This window comes from Wyeomyia smithii, chromosome 1 (assembly GCF_029784165.1).
Source record: "Wyeomyia smithii strain HCP4-BCI-WySm-NY-G18 chromosome 1, ASM2978416v1, whole genome shotgun sequence".
NCBI lineage: Eukaryota > Metazoa > Arthropoda > Insecta > Diptera > Culicidae > Wyeomyia > Wyeomyia smithii.
Window position 1 is genome coordinate 112,277,095 of NC_073694.1, and position 14,050 is coordinate 112,291,144.

The window sequence follows — 14,050 nt, forward strand, 5'->3', positions numbered from 1 at the left end:
ATTAAGTGTTTTATTTGTCCTCAAAAGAACAATTGTTCAATTCCATATCGGATATAATGCAATCGCATCTCTGTTATATTACCGACAGTAATATTCTTCTAAACAAAATGATCCTACTTTTCCATTAGAGAAAGTGCCGGCTGATGTACCGCAAAAATCTCGCCCGATCGCTCGCGTTGGCGTTCAGCCTGGCAGAGGCCCGAGACGTGGTGACCAACCACAGGGCAAGTGATTTGTTTAAGTTGGAGGCAGCCACAGGCGCGACCCGCTGCTATGGTCTGTTCCTGCTGAGTGCCGATATCTGCTGCTACTGCTGTCAACGTTGTGGACGGTCCATCCAGTTCACCTTCCGACTAATGAATGTAGCTAGTTTTCCCAGAAACACTCTTCTATAGCCGAAGTGTGCTACGTAGTAGGCCACGCCTTTCAGCTCAGGTTTACCATTTCCTTATGTTCTTTAGACGAGTTATTCCACAATTCGCATTTGATTTTTGTATCCAGCGAATAAACACCGATGGTGCTCTCACACACGCAACGGTTTTAACCCGTATCTTATTGCGGTTTGTAACATCAAGCGATTTCGTTTGCTCGCTGTTGCGTGTTGCATCATGTTGCAACTTGGCAGCTGGGAGACGACGAAATTCTGTTTATGCTGATTGATTGAATCGACTTCATATTAGCTCTGCATAGTCGAACTAACTGCTTTTGTGAATGCGTTCTAACAGGGCAGTTTATTATTCAATGTCGGTTATGCTGATCGCAGCCTTTGCGCTGCCCCTAAAGTGGGGGGTTTACTAAATAAAGTGAAAATTAGACAACTACAACAGAATTTGATTGCATCCCGCACAGAATGTCTGCTTGTGTTGATGCCAGAAAATTGTTAACCTTCAATTATTTTTTTATTTGCCTTGAAAAAAGCATGTTGCGGTTCAAAATCGGTTGCTAATTACAACCTTCGAGCTGCTCTAACATTGGGGGAATTAAGATACACGAACAGCATGCTCTGTGGAAGCTATTTCACATTCAGTAAATTAGACGGGTGCGACAAATTTAAATTGCTAGGATGCAACACAGAATGCTTGCTTGCGTTGACAAAAATTATTAACTTTCAATGACTTGTTTATTTGCCTTGAAAAAGGCATTTTGATTTCCGAAATTGGATTTCCTGATGGCAATCTTCATGCTGCCCCAACACGGGGGGAATAATGGCTGTCTGGCGACACACGCTGAGAAAAACCGCGCTACTCCTGAAACGTGGTGAGCAACCACAGGGCTAGTGCTGCTGCTAAGGAAGGACGACTGCTGTTGTCGCTGTGTAGAACTATTTGTGGTAACTAAAATGGTCCGGCTTCCTAGCCGGACCCGGGAGTGTCATCTAGTAGTCAAGACACGACGAACGTTGGTACTTGAATGAATCGCACTCAGCGATCAGTTTATTGTACACGTCGGTAGCAATACCCTTTCCTGCTGATGCAGCGGGTGATCGCACCGACGTTTTATGCTGATGCGATATATGATCGCACCACTTGTTTTATATTTACTTATATTCTAAATGGTGCTTGGAATAAGTCCATTACACCACCCCTCTTAGGGAAAAATTTGAATTTTGTAAATTCAAATTTGTTAAAAATTTATATTCATGTAATTGGTTATGTAGGAAAATTGTAAAAGATGCATTATCTTATTTCCTTAATATGTTGATGCAGCTTTTTTTTTTTTGTTTTTGTTTTTTTTTTTTTTTTTTTTTTTATTTGTTGTTCAAATATTCTTTAAAATATATACTTTCTTCTACATTTATTTCGAAATCTACATCAGAAATACCAAAATCAGATCCTACTATTGAAATTCTTATTGATTTATCTCTGAAATTTTTTCATATCCGAAAACATGCCTAAAAATATATTTTTAATTTGTCGATTTTTGTCGAACGTTGACAGTAATTTTTGAAAATTTTATTATTTTTATTTTGTTTTGTTTTTTTTTTTTTTTTTTTTAATTTTGTGTTGTGGTATAGAAGTTAGTGGTGTAGCTAGGAATTTTCGTCGTATCGTCCCAATCCATTGGTGCTTATTGGGTAAAGATCTCAGATATTTATTGAGATGTCTGTAATCTTTTTCCAACGCTCCAATCTATTGTGGATGATGAAGATTGTCCAGAAATTTGAAGTTATGTAACGTTGAATCGCTATGTGTTGAAAAAAGAATTTGTTTTTTTTTTTTTTTTTTTTTATTTTTGATTGAATATATGTGTTTGATCACATATATTAGGATAAGATTTTGCTTTAAAGATAATAAATGTGCAATTGATGAAAGGTATTTATGTAATTTATGTAGGGTTGGCTAAGGTTTTTAAATTGGTTTTGTACTTAAGGATGATTCGAATTCTAGGTGTTATAATTAATCTACATAATTAGTTCTATTTAATTAGTGGTAATTTGTTTTCGTTATAAGTTGAATAAGTTTTGTTATGGGTTATTATAATTTAGTCATTTGCGAAAGAAAAATAAACAAAAAAAAATTGTTTTTTTCTTAAATGTTCAATATTCTTATATTTCATTTATTTTAATATCTATTTTTATTGTTGTTATAGGAGGTCTTAAAGTTAAATTTTAATTTTTTTTTTTTTTTTTTTTTTTTTTTTTTTAGAAAAATATTTTTATAGATATTTATAACGTTTTTTTTTGTTTTAAGATGTGAGATTCGTCTTGTGTTTTTTATTCTGTATTTTATTTGCAACTTTTTGTTGTTGTTGCTAGTATTGTGAAAGTTATCGGATTATAATTAAATGAAAATAATATTACATGATCTTTAAAAAAATGAATCTAAGAAAATATTACAGTGTTATTGATGACTCTTTTGCTAATCTGTTCGGTTTATGACTGATTGAAGTAATTTGTTTTATAAATGTTTTTTAAAATTGAAAAATATGTATTAGGTTTTGAGTTTTTTTTTAAATTAGTGAGACAATGATTATGTAATTTGGCAGAATTTGCATTGATATAGTTGCTCTGTCAGACTATACTCTAAGTACAATCGGATGAGAACAAAAATATATGAATACAATATTTCTAAGTTACATAAACACATAAATTTATATTATCAAAAGTTAGGTTTAGCAGAACTGTTCAGCACATACTTCGGGACTATGAAAAAACTGTTTGCTGTGTTTTTTTTTAAAGTTTAGGTTAGGTAAATTTTTTTTCGTTTGTTTTAATGTCATGTAATGTTTTAGTTTGGTTGTTGTTTTTGTTTGTGAAAATAAGGAAAATATGTTTATTATTTTCATGTCATATTTTGTAATGTTATGGTTACATATGTGTTGGTACTCTTGAATAAATTTGGATAAAGATAATTTAGATGAAAATATTAAAACGAATTGAAATATAATTAGTAATTAGGATTAGTAAACCAATGAAAAGGTATATTATGTTAACTAATAATAAGTGTATAAATTTTAGGTTATGAATTACTTAATTTAAGGTATATAATTGGACTGCTTTTCTGTTTGTTGTGTTTAATTATAAAAATTTGTAATATTTTTATGGTATTATAAAGTTATAATTATGTTTATTACACAATAGTTATTGAAAATGATCGTAAAGGATTAAAGTTTAAATCTCTTATTAATCTTATGACGTCCTTCTGGTCATCTTTAAAGTGCCAGGCATCCGGGGTATTAAAAAAAAATTAACTTATTATGGCTACGAGACGCTAGAGTCCGTGCACTTCTTATTCACCCGGGCATCCGATAACCATTTTGGTTCGGGCATCTGGGGCAAAATTCCATCCAATTATTTTTAATATTTTATTTATTGATTGGGTGCAGGCCTGCTACCCTATTCTACTATATTTTATAACATGGCTCCCAGGAATATATTTTTCTTAATTTCTATGCCTTGCTATGGATTTTTAGCCTATTCGCATAGCAGGGCAGGCTGCTAGGGATTTTGAGCCTATTCACCTAGCAGCTCTTTAATAAATAAATATATATATATATATATATTTTTTTTATTGTTGCGGGCTTTCACCGCGCTCTCATAACGACAATTTTTAATCGTAGTATTTTAGTTTAGTTTAGTTTTAGAGCTCGAGGAAAAGGATTATTTTGAATAAAGGAAGAATTTTGGTAAGTGAAAATGAGACAAAAACAAGCTAAAGTTAAAACGTTACTCCCACCTTAGGCTGGTCAGGCTCAAGATGAAAGCTGTTTCTTTATTCGGGTACACAGAAGTGACCAGCTTCGTGTACCAGAACAAGGCGATTTATAATAAAAAGAAAATCATGTTTTTTTTTTTTTTTAAACGAGAATATATGGTACTGAACCATGCAGTTAAGATGGATAGAGAAATATTCAAATTAGAATCTAATTGCATTTGTCAAAATTTATTTAATTTTGAATTTTTGGAATGTATGTTATGATGTCACTAAAACCAAAAACTAATCTTGATTCACTTTGTTTTTTTTTTTTGTAAAATTTGAAAATATTGAAGCTGTTTTTTTTCTGTTACTGTTTACTGTTAGTGTTGCATTTCTCATTATTTGTTTTTTTTTTTTGCATCTTTTAAATAATTTATTGTTTGATAATTTGAGTTATGCTTGTTGCTTGCTTCTAAGAGTTTATCCTTTCACTGTGTTTTCATTCTTCGTAAAGCTTTAGATATGATATTTTTGGTGAACCTATTCTCTACAATTTTCAGTAACTTTAAACTATTACTATTTTCGTATTATCGTTTCCTTTGCTTCACAGTTGCTCCTAAATGAATAATCCGTTTTGTTCCATGTTATTTGTGCTTGTGTACTCAGATTTTCCTGTTTTTACTTCACTCACTTCATTTTTTAAAATAATTAAAAAAAAATTGTGTCAGTTCATAACCTGCTCACCGACGAAATTATTTCATCTCTTTTTTTTTTTTTTTTAGGGGTTATGTCGATAATAATATAGTAGCTAACTTTTTTCATTCGTAAATAGTAATATAAATAGTTTTTCGAGTTCACCAGTTTAGTAATAATGAGTGCAGGCATACATTTGTTTTTTTTTTTTTTCTTCATACCGACCTAAATATCGCACGCACAACTTACAATGCTTTCACCGCGGGCATCGGTTATTATTATTTTTGTTTGTTTGATTGCACAGAAAGATCGGTCTGTTTTAATGGAAACAAATTAAACTAAAACTGAACACGATACAAAATGGCGCTGTCAAAAATTGATATAACATAAATAGTATATAGTCTTTCACTTATCGAAGATTTACGATTTTATCGCGATTATATATAATATATATAAATATATATAAATGTATGACTTTGTTTGCACCATCGTCACTAGTGAACGAAAAATCTAAACTTCCTCTATATCTAGTTAACTGTAATTACCTTTTTACGTTTCGCTATTTGTTCAATAAATTTTCCTCGATGCTATGTAGGTAAGTCCGGTGTTTATCCGTTTGTTCAATCAAATAAGTAGGAAGGTCCACTGTGGAAGTTTCAGCAACGTTGCTGTACATCGTTATCGTTTTGCAATGCTGTGCAAAATGTGTGCATATTGTTGTAGGTATATGCTGGGTGTCGCTCGAGAAATTGACGCGTCTTATGATTTTCCAAACTCAATAGATATTCGGAATAAACTTCTCATAACTTTTCGTCGTTGATTTAACTTGTTAGATTAGTATTTTTCTGGCTCAACAAATTTTCCTCGTTGGCATGTATGTAATAGATGTTAGGTGAATGTCTGGCTGGAGAAGGCACGTTAGATGAATGTGTTCTGCATCAGCTAAATATTTCCGTTTCCTAGGTCGGCATTCGGCTGCATTTCGCTGACTGTTCGGTTTTTGTTATTATTTTACACCGTATGCGACGAATTGCGCCCGCTTACCAATAGACCACATTTCAGTAATTTCGAGCACTATTTGACATGCATTAAACTATTACTTGTTGTAGCACTTGTTATAACGGCCATAGTTATTTTTGTTTTTAACTAAAATCCATTAATTAGCAACGGTGTGATGGGCATGAGAACATTCATATATCATCGTAACACTTATCACGTCAGTTGCTCACGGTGTAAATTTCGTGTTAATTTGATGGGAGCGTAAGTTGAGCTAATTCGTTTCCTTCACAAATCGTACGTATCGCATTCCTATTCGGCCCTTTTTCTTCCACTTTTGGTTCGCTTCGACGTGAATACTGTCCGATATGTCACAGGTCGCCATGCGGTAACTAAAATGGTCCGGCTTCCTAGCCGGACCCGGGAGTGTCATCTAGTAGTCAAGACACGACGAACGTTGGTACTTGAATGAATCGCACTCAGCGATCAGTTTATTGTACACGTCGGTAGCAATACCCTTTCCTGCTGATGCAGCGGGTGATCGCACCGACGTTTTATGCTGATGCGATATATGATCGCACCACTTGTTTTATATTTACTTATATTCTAAATGGTGCTTGGAATAAGTCCATTACACTATTATGAGCGGCTCCGGCTGAAACACGCTTTTAAATAGGCCAAATAGCATGTTTTCAATTGCAAGGTATATGATCCTGTCGACCGTGCTTGGGAAGCAATCATATAACGACCAATCAGAGGTCGAATTTTTCGTTTTGACAAGGCTTGACTATTTTCAATAGTACAATAGTGTGAATGATGAAAATTACAATTATATTATTTTGGGAAGAATCTTAGAAGATTTTCCAATCTATTGCTGCAAGAACGAAGGAAATTCATCGAATACTAACCGATTTATGAGCATTTGAAATTGGACATATTTTTCACTTTTTTCGGTTTTAGATTTTCATTTCACATCCCTATGTAGCCGAACTTCCTGAGAGAAGTATTCTACTTCAAAAAGAAACAAACATCAAATATCAAAGTTAGAGAATGCATGATGGGGAAAAAGTAAACAATGCACATTTGAAGGTTATCTATGTAAAAACGGATAAATCTAATACAAAAAAATGATGTACATCTTAGTAGGGGAAGAAAAACCGAATTATGTCATCCGAAAATAGGAAAAACACGGGCCTAGATTGTAAGTAGAAGCGTAGGGTAGATAATAGAATGTAAGAAGCCCGTACGCGAGTGAACAGTAATTTTAAACAGCAAGTGGAAAAAGTAACGAAACCAAAAAAAGAATTGATAAAATAATGGCAAAAAAATAATGCACCACTTGCTAAGTAGGGCAGCTAGCGTCTAAGAATTGACAACGAGACGAGTTCCCGTTCATCGAAGACGACCGAGGGGGATGCTGAGATGGGGGCATACCATGATGCCCAGTACAGCGCGAAAAGGAAAACAGACGGTTGCGAGGGGAGTTGAACGGCGAGTGCAGAAGGCCCACGGGAGTGAGAGACACGGCAGATGACCACACCTAGAAAAAGTAGGAATAGCCCACGCAAGACTGACGCAAAACCAAAACGCAGAGGAAAAAAGAAAAAAAGAGAAATGACGGCCTGTTATGCAAAAATCACTGTCCAGATTTTCGCGTTTAGCAGTAGCATATGAGAGACGCCGAGAGCGCGCGAAAATCAATAAACACTCAACCCCCCCCCCCCCCCCCACAAGAAGTCCCAAGAATCATACCCACAGGAAGTCTACGGGAGAAAAACCTAGAAAGACAATTAAGGAAGTCATACGGCAGCCAAGCTTGCCTAGACCCTCAATACTTGCTGCAAAAAGAAACATTATTGAATACACACTGCAAGCAGGTTTCGTGCCAGTGACTTAGTCTCCACAGCGGAAAAATAACAACGGCATAAAAGCAGGTTGCCCGAACCCCGGTAGCAATAACAAAGGCCAAAGTTGTGCTGGCTAAGCCAAATCACCTGGCACCACTTAACGAAGCAAACAGCATAGCGACACGCTTCACCAGGCACGCAGTAGTACCCACATAAGAATGAAGAAACGCATGCACCATGCACGCGGTGTCTACACACATAAGGATGACGAAACGCATGCACCAGGCACGCAGTGCCTACACACGTAAGAATGACGAAAACAACGGAGAACGCAAGCACGAAAAGAGGCGCGGTAGAACCACTAAAACAAAAGGTTCAAAGCCGGCGCAACCAAAACAGCCACGAACGCACAGTACGTCAGCGCGCCCGGCGCCCATGAGCACACCCGAGTACAGCATGGCCATCGACCGGCGACGACCCTTCGGCCAGACGCACTCTCCCCGTTACAGACCCCTCCGCAACAAAGACCCACTAGTTCGAGCGACGTTTGAACCATACAGCCCAGCAGAGGATATCTACAAGGCGCAGCGCACCAGGCGGGCGAACGTTTTCCTTGTTGACCAAGTCCCATGTCTTAAAACGTTAATTTATGAAGAAATGACATTTAGCACCATTGTATTTAATTGAATTTTACGTGCAAAGGAAAGAAGGAATATCATGAAAACGAATATGTATATAGTAGCATAAATGCGCGAAAAATGATTGTTATGAAAAACACTCCTATCGGCCGTCAGAACTGACCATGTGCCCATTATCTCTCCTAGATAATGGCCAACTAGGCGGGGTGGCAGATGTGACGTCACACCCGCGCAGAAAATACCTTATGTTCCGTCACGCAGAGTTTTGTCATACGGTACATTTTTAGCTTAGTCCGAAAGACAGTAAGCCTTCTGTTGAAGGAAATGAAAACAGGTAGAGTGTAAAAGTGGGACACGGCCGTCTGCCGTTGCCTACCAAAAACAAGACCATTGTTGTAAAAAAAAAACAGGAAATCTTGAAGAAAGACCGCGAACGGTTCTGCTATGCAAACATTAGCGAAAACACTTTCCCTTCCGCGATGAATATTCACCAGAGCTACCGCGGCATTGAATAAACGAAAAGAACTCGAAAAACGGTAGCGTCGCTCAGCGTCGCCCATGCGCACGCGCGGGTTCTTAGCGCTCAGGGTAGCGCACGTGTTTTGGAGCACATGCTATGGCTCTCTTAAGCAATTAATTATCTGTACTAAAAATTAGGCATAAAAAAAGAGACAGACCGAGGAGTGGCATAGGTTAGAGTAATACAGCTAGGTATGTGGTGACCAGGGCGAAGGGGAGAAAGGCCTCTCACCCTGAGTTACCTGTAGGGTATATTTAAGTAGTGTTATACAGAAATAAAGTTAGTTAGTCCACACTAATCTAGTGGTTTTGAATTCCGCGCCAATTGCGCGTACAGGGATACCTAGAAGAAGAAGTACCGAGGAGTGGCATAGGTTAGAGTAATACAGCTAGGAATGTGGTGACCAGGGCGAAGGGGAGAAAGGCCTTTCACCCTGAGTTACCTGTAGGGTAAATTTAAGTGGTGTTATACGGAAATAAAGTTAGTTAGTCCACACTAATCTGGCGGTTTTTAATTCCGCGTCAATTGCGCGTACAGGGATACCTAGAAGAAGAAGTTCCTGGTAGGATATACTCTACACCGCTTCACACAATTAAATTGATTAAACCTAATCGAGTATATTCCAAAACCTATTGCAAAAAATTGATTAACATAAGACAGGTTGTCGTTATTCTACGTTATCTTTGCGGTCGTGTCAAACCTCTTCAAATTTTTAAACAATACGAATATAGTAACCTCCAGACAATTACGCGAAATTTAGGTTCTCGAAATTATGTTTTTTGATGCCAAATGACTTGAAAACGCATGAAACGTCGAGAATTGGTGTCATTTGAAAATTTTGTTTTTCAAAGATCGACTCTGGGACTTAGTCGTTTTTTCAAATGTGGAAGGCGGAGTTTAAAACATTTAGAACTTATTTGAAGGAATTGATCGCTAGTCTCTCGAAATAGCCTGTATAATGATATACACTACAACTAGCATCGAATGCATTATGTGTCATTAGGGTGGTTCATTTATTCGACATAGGGTGGTTCATAATATTGTGTAAGAATGAGTATTAAATGAAAAAAAAAGTGATTTTTTCACTGAATACCAATAGAAAAATTCCTGAAAATACACTAAGGTCGTTTTTACGCGGTTTTTTTTACGTGGATTCCGGAATTTACGCGGTTTTTTTTACGCGGATTCCGGAATTAACGCGGTTTTTTTACGCGGATTCCGGAATTTACGTGGTATTTTTTTGTGCGAACTTCGGTTCCTCTTCACTCGGATTGCAGAATTAACGTAAGTTTTTTTGACGCAGATTCCGGAATTTACGCGGTTTTTTACACGGATTCCGGAATTTACGCGTTTTTTACGCGTTTTTTACGCGGATTCCGCAATTCACGCGATTTTTTACGCGGATTCCGGAATTTACGCGTTTTTTTTACGCGGCCGTATCCCCCGCGTAAAAAGCGAACGTGAAGGTGCCCATTGGCTGAAACTTTGCATAGACGTTTTTATAGGCAAAAGATGCCATTTTGTGCTATTGGCATTGCTAAATTTTTTAAAACACAACTCATTTTTAAAAAACTATTGAAAAATTCTATTTCGGATAGGTATTGATGATTACAAATATTTTTAGAGCCAACACGGTTCGTTTGAGCGGTGTGACGTCTTCGGCAAAGTTGTAAATAGTATTTTTGTCTCTCAAAAAAAATATACACTCTAAAAACGAATAATTTTTATTTTTTTGACAAAAAATTAAAAAAAAAGTTAAAAATAATTATCCAAACCAGCCCATTTAAAAATAACTGATTAAAAAAACTACGAAAGATTACCTGAACAACGAAACCGGTCATGGAGAAATCGAAAAAAAAGTTATAATTTTTTTTTTCACATATTTATTTATATTTTTTTTTGTATTGTATTTATTGTATATTTTTTTTTGAAGAACAAAGTTATTATTTACAACTTTGCCAGATACACTATGCCAATCAAATAAACCGTTTTGACGTTAAAAATATTTTTATTTCCTCGTAGAGTGCTCTATTGGAAATTAAAAATATGTTTGCAGCCGAAACTGTTTGTTTGATTGGCATAGTGTCTTGGGCAAAGTTGTAGATGATATTTTGGCCTTCCAAAAGAAAAATATGCTTTAAAAAAAAAATAATTGAAAAAAAAAATTTTTTTTCAAAAAATATTTTTTTTTTAAATGAACTTTTTTTTGATTTCTTAAGGATCGGAAGGTTTCATTGTTTTGGTAATCTTTCGCAGATATTATTAAAAAAATCAGATTTCAAAAAAATGAGCTTTTTTGAATAATTAATTTTTAATATTTCTTCTAACTTTATTTTTTGAATAAATAATTTTTTTAAGTGTATTTTTTTGGGAAAGAGAGAATTATTATCTACAACGTTGTCGAAGACGTCACACCAATCAAACGAACCGAAGTGTTTTTTTTTATTTAATACTCATTTGCCACAATATTATGAACCACCCTATGCCTCTGGCAAGTAAGTTTTTTTTATTATTCTCGCGACTGGTGGATGATTATGCATAGGAGAGCAGGCGGCAGTTGGTTTATGGGAGTTCTATTACAGTTTCGCACGCCGCTATGCGCTTGGGGTGAAAAGGTTTCTCATGGCTCATGGCTCGCTTGCGGTGTCTGATCAACAAAATCAGCTATCAGTTTTTTGCTTGAAGTAAGGGGTGAGTTACCGCTCTTTAAAAAAAAGAGATAGATCACTCACTCACTTTGAAGAACCAGCTCTTTAAATCAGTTCGTGAGCGGATTGCCCACCTCTAGTTATGATTAAACTGACCAACTCCTAAACTCAACTTTATTGAGCAGTCAGTTTATAAAACACGGACTTATGTCAAACGTTACATCTTTCATTTAATTCGAATTTCCAAACATCTAACGGTCGAAAACGGTTTTGGGGGGAAGAGCTCATCAAAACTTCCGGCCCTCTTCATGGCGCAATGCCACGGAGAGCCAGTTTAACACTCACCGATTACCCGTCGATCTTCCTAACAGGAAAACGTCTGCACATATTATCTCTCATAATAATATTTCGCTCACTGTATCATAAGCTATTGCGAGCAGCTGGGCGATGAAGAGATAAGAAAGGCATAGGGTATAGGGCCGAGTACCCCCCAGGTGGCAGCAAACAATGAGAGCGAACACGCACAAGAATGGAAAGGTGCAATAGAGGAGCCTCACCAGGCCTCGCCGTTGAACTGGAGAGATTATTATTAGGGATGTTACGGATATCCGCATCCGCATCCGCATGAAAATTGACATCCGCATTCGCATCCGCATCAAACCATGCGGATATTGAAAAACAAATATCGCTTCATAAAATTTTGTAGAAAAATTTTCCTTTGTGTATTTACTGCTCACCCAAATAACTTTTGCACTGCGGACAGGCCCGGATTTGAGGGGGGCAAAGGGGGCAAATGCTCCGGGCCTCCCGATTCGAGGGTCTTCCCTAGTCCTGGGCCGACCTTTTTTTTTGTTTTGCTCGTCACCTCCCAGAACGTTACCTCTAAATGTTTTAAGAAAAGAGGGCCTCACAAACACCCCCCACCGTTTAAATCCGGCCCTGACTGGGGAGGGGCATGATCATGTGAAATAAGCAAAATGAAACACAAGGGATGCTACGGATATCCGCATCCGCGAATGCGGAACATCCGCATGGAAATTGACATCCGCATCTACATCTGCATCCGTAATCACATATCCGCATCCGCATCTGCAGATGTCTGAAAAATCACATCCGTAACATCCCTGATTATTATCCTCGCGGGATAGCGGAGAGCCATCCTAGTGCGCGGCTAAGGAGGAACAGATAAGCAAACGATTATATATTTTTTTACTCAATTTTATTTTACACGATTTGTTTTTCACGCGATTTTCTCGAAATTCGATTTGTGATATGGGAAACATTTGTGCGTGAATCAAGATATAACACATACACACACACATTAGGATGGCAATGCGATGTATGGAAAAAACATCATCATCGAATACTTTAAGACCGACCATCTACATTTTGTTTATTTCCCCGGAGTGGTGGCCTGTCGGGGTTTCGGCTTGTTCGGGTGTGGTTTGGGGGTGTCTCGGGGCGCACAGATGAGCGAAAACTTATTTTCCATAACCTATCAGTATTTTTAAACCTTTCTTATGGCGATTTAGAAATATTTTCAGAAGCAAAAAAAAAATGTTTTTTTCAATTGATTCAAGAGGTCACTCAAAGATGCGTAAAAACCTATTTCCCATCACCTATCAGTATTTTTAAACCGTTCTTATGCCCATTTAGGACAATTTTCAACAAGCAAAAAATTTTTTTTTAATTGATGCTAGACTGTTGGTGGCTACTCATAGATGCGCGGAAACCTATTTTCCATCACCTATAAGTATTCTTAAACCTTTCTTATGCCTATTTAGAGAAAATTTCAACATGCAAAAAAAATTTTTTTTTTAATTGACGTTTTTTGAAGCAATTTTTAGCCCAAAAACAGTTGCTGTATCATTTATTTTCAATTTCAATACATTTTAAAAAGTTACGTTATATCGAGGTAAAAGTTACGTTATATCGAGTTACGTTATGTCGAGGTTGCCTTATATCGAGGTATGACTGTATTATTACAGCTCTGATTATCCAAAAAAATCATAATTTTAACTATGATCATAGTTATAATTATGTTCATTATTAACATTGACAGCACAGCAGTCATTACAAATTCATAACGATCAAAAGCAGCGCAATATATTACCATATTTTTACGCATAAGTGGATCATTTATGGAATTTGCATTTAAATACACTCCTCTCTATAATTTCATTTTCCTCCTCCCACTATCCTTTTTGCAATGCATCTGAAACTAATGGGACAGCGTAATATCTGCGCCTGCTAGTGGCAGAAGCCGGTGCACTATACGGTCTAGTGCATATGAATGAAGTAGCGATGCTCATTGTTACCTAGAATAACGGATAGGCTTTGTAGGTTACCACTCAGCGAAAGCAGATGGGCAGGCATCGCTAAGTGGGGCGACTCCATACAAAGGCTGGCCAAGCAAAAAAAGTGTCGATAAATGCGACAAAAACTTGTTATTTACATAATTTTGGGGCGCTGAACAAGAATTTGGCATCCATTTTTTGTTTGGGGCCGTCCATAAAGCACAAAATACCCATACGATGAGTTTGGAGATCTTAGCTGGAGTACTACCATTGAA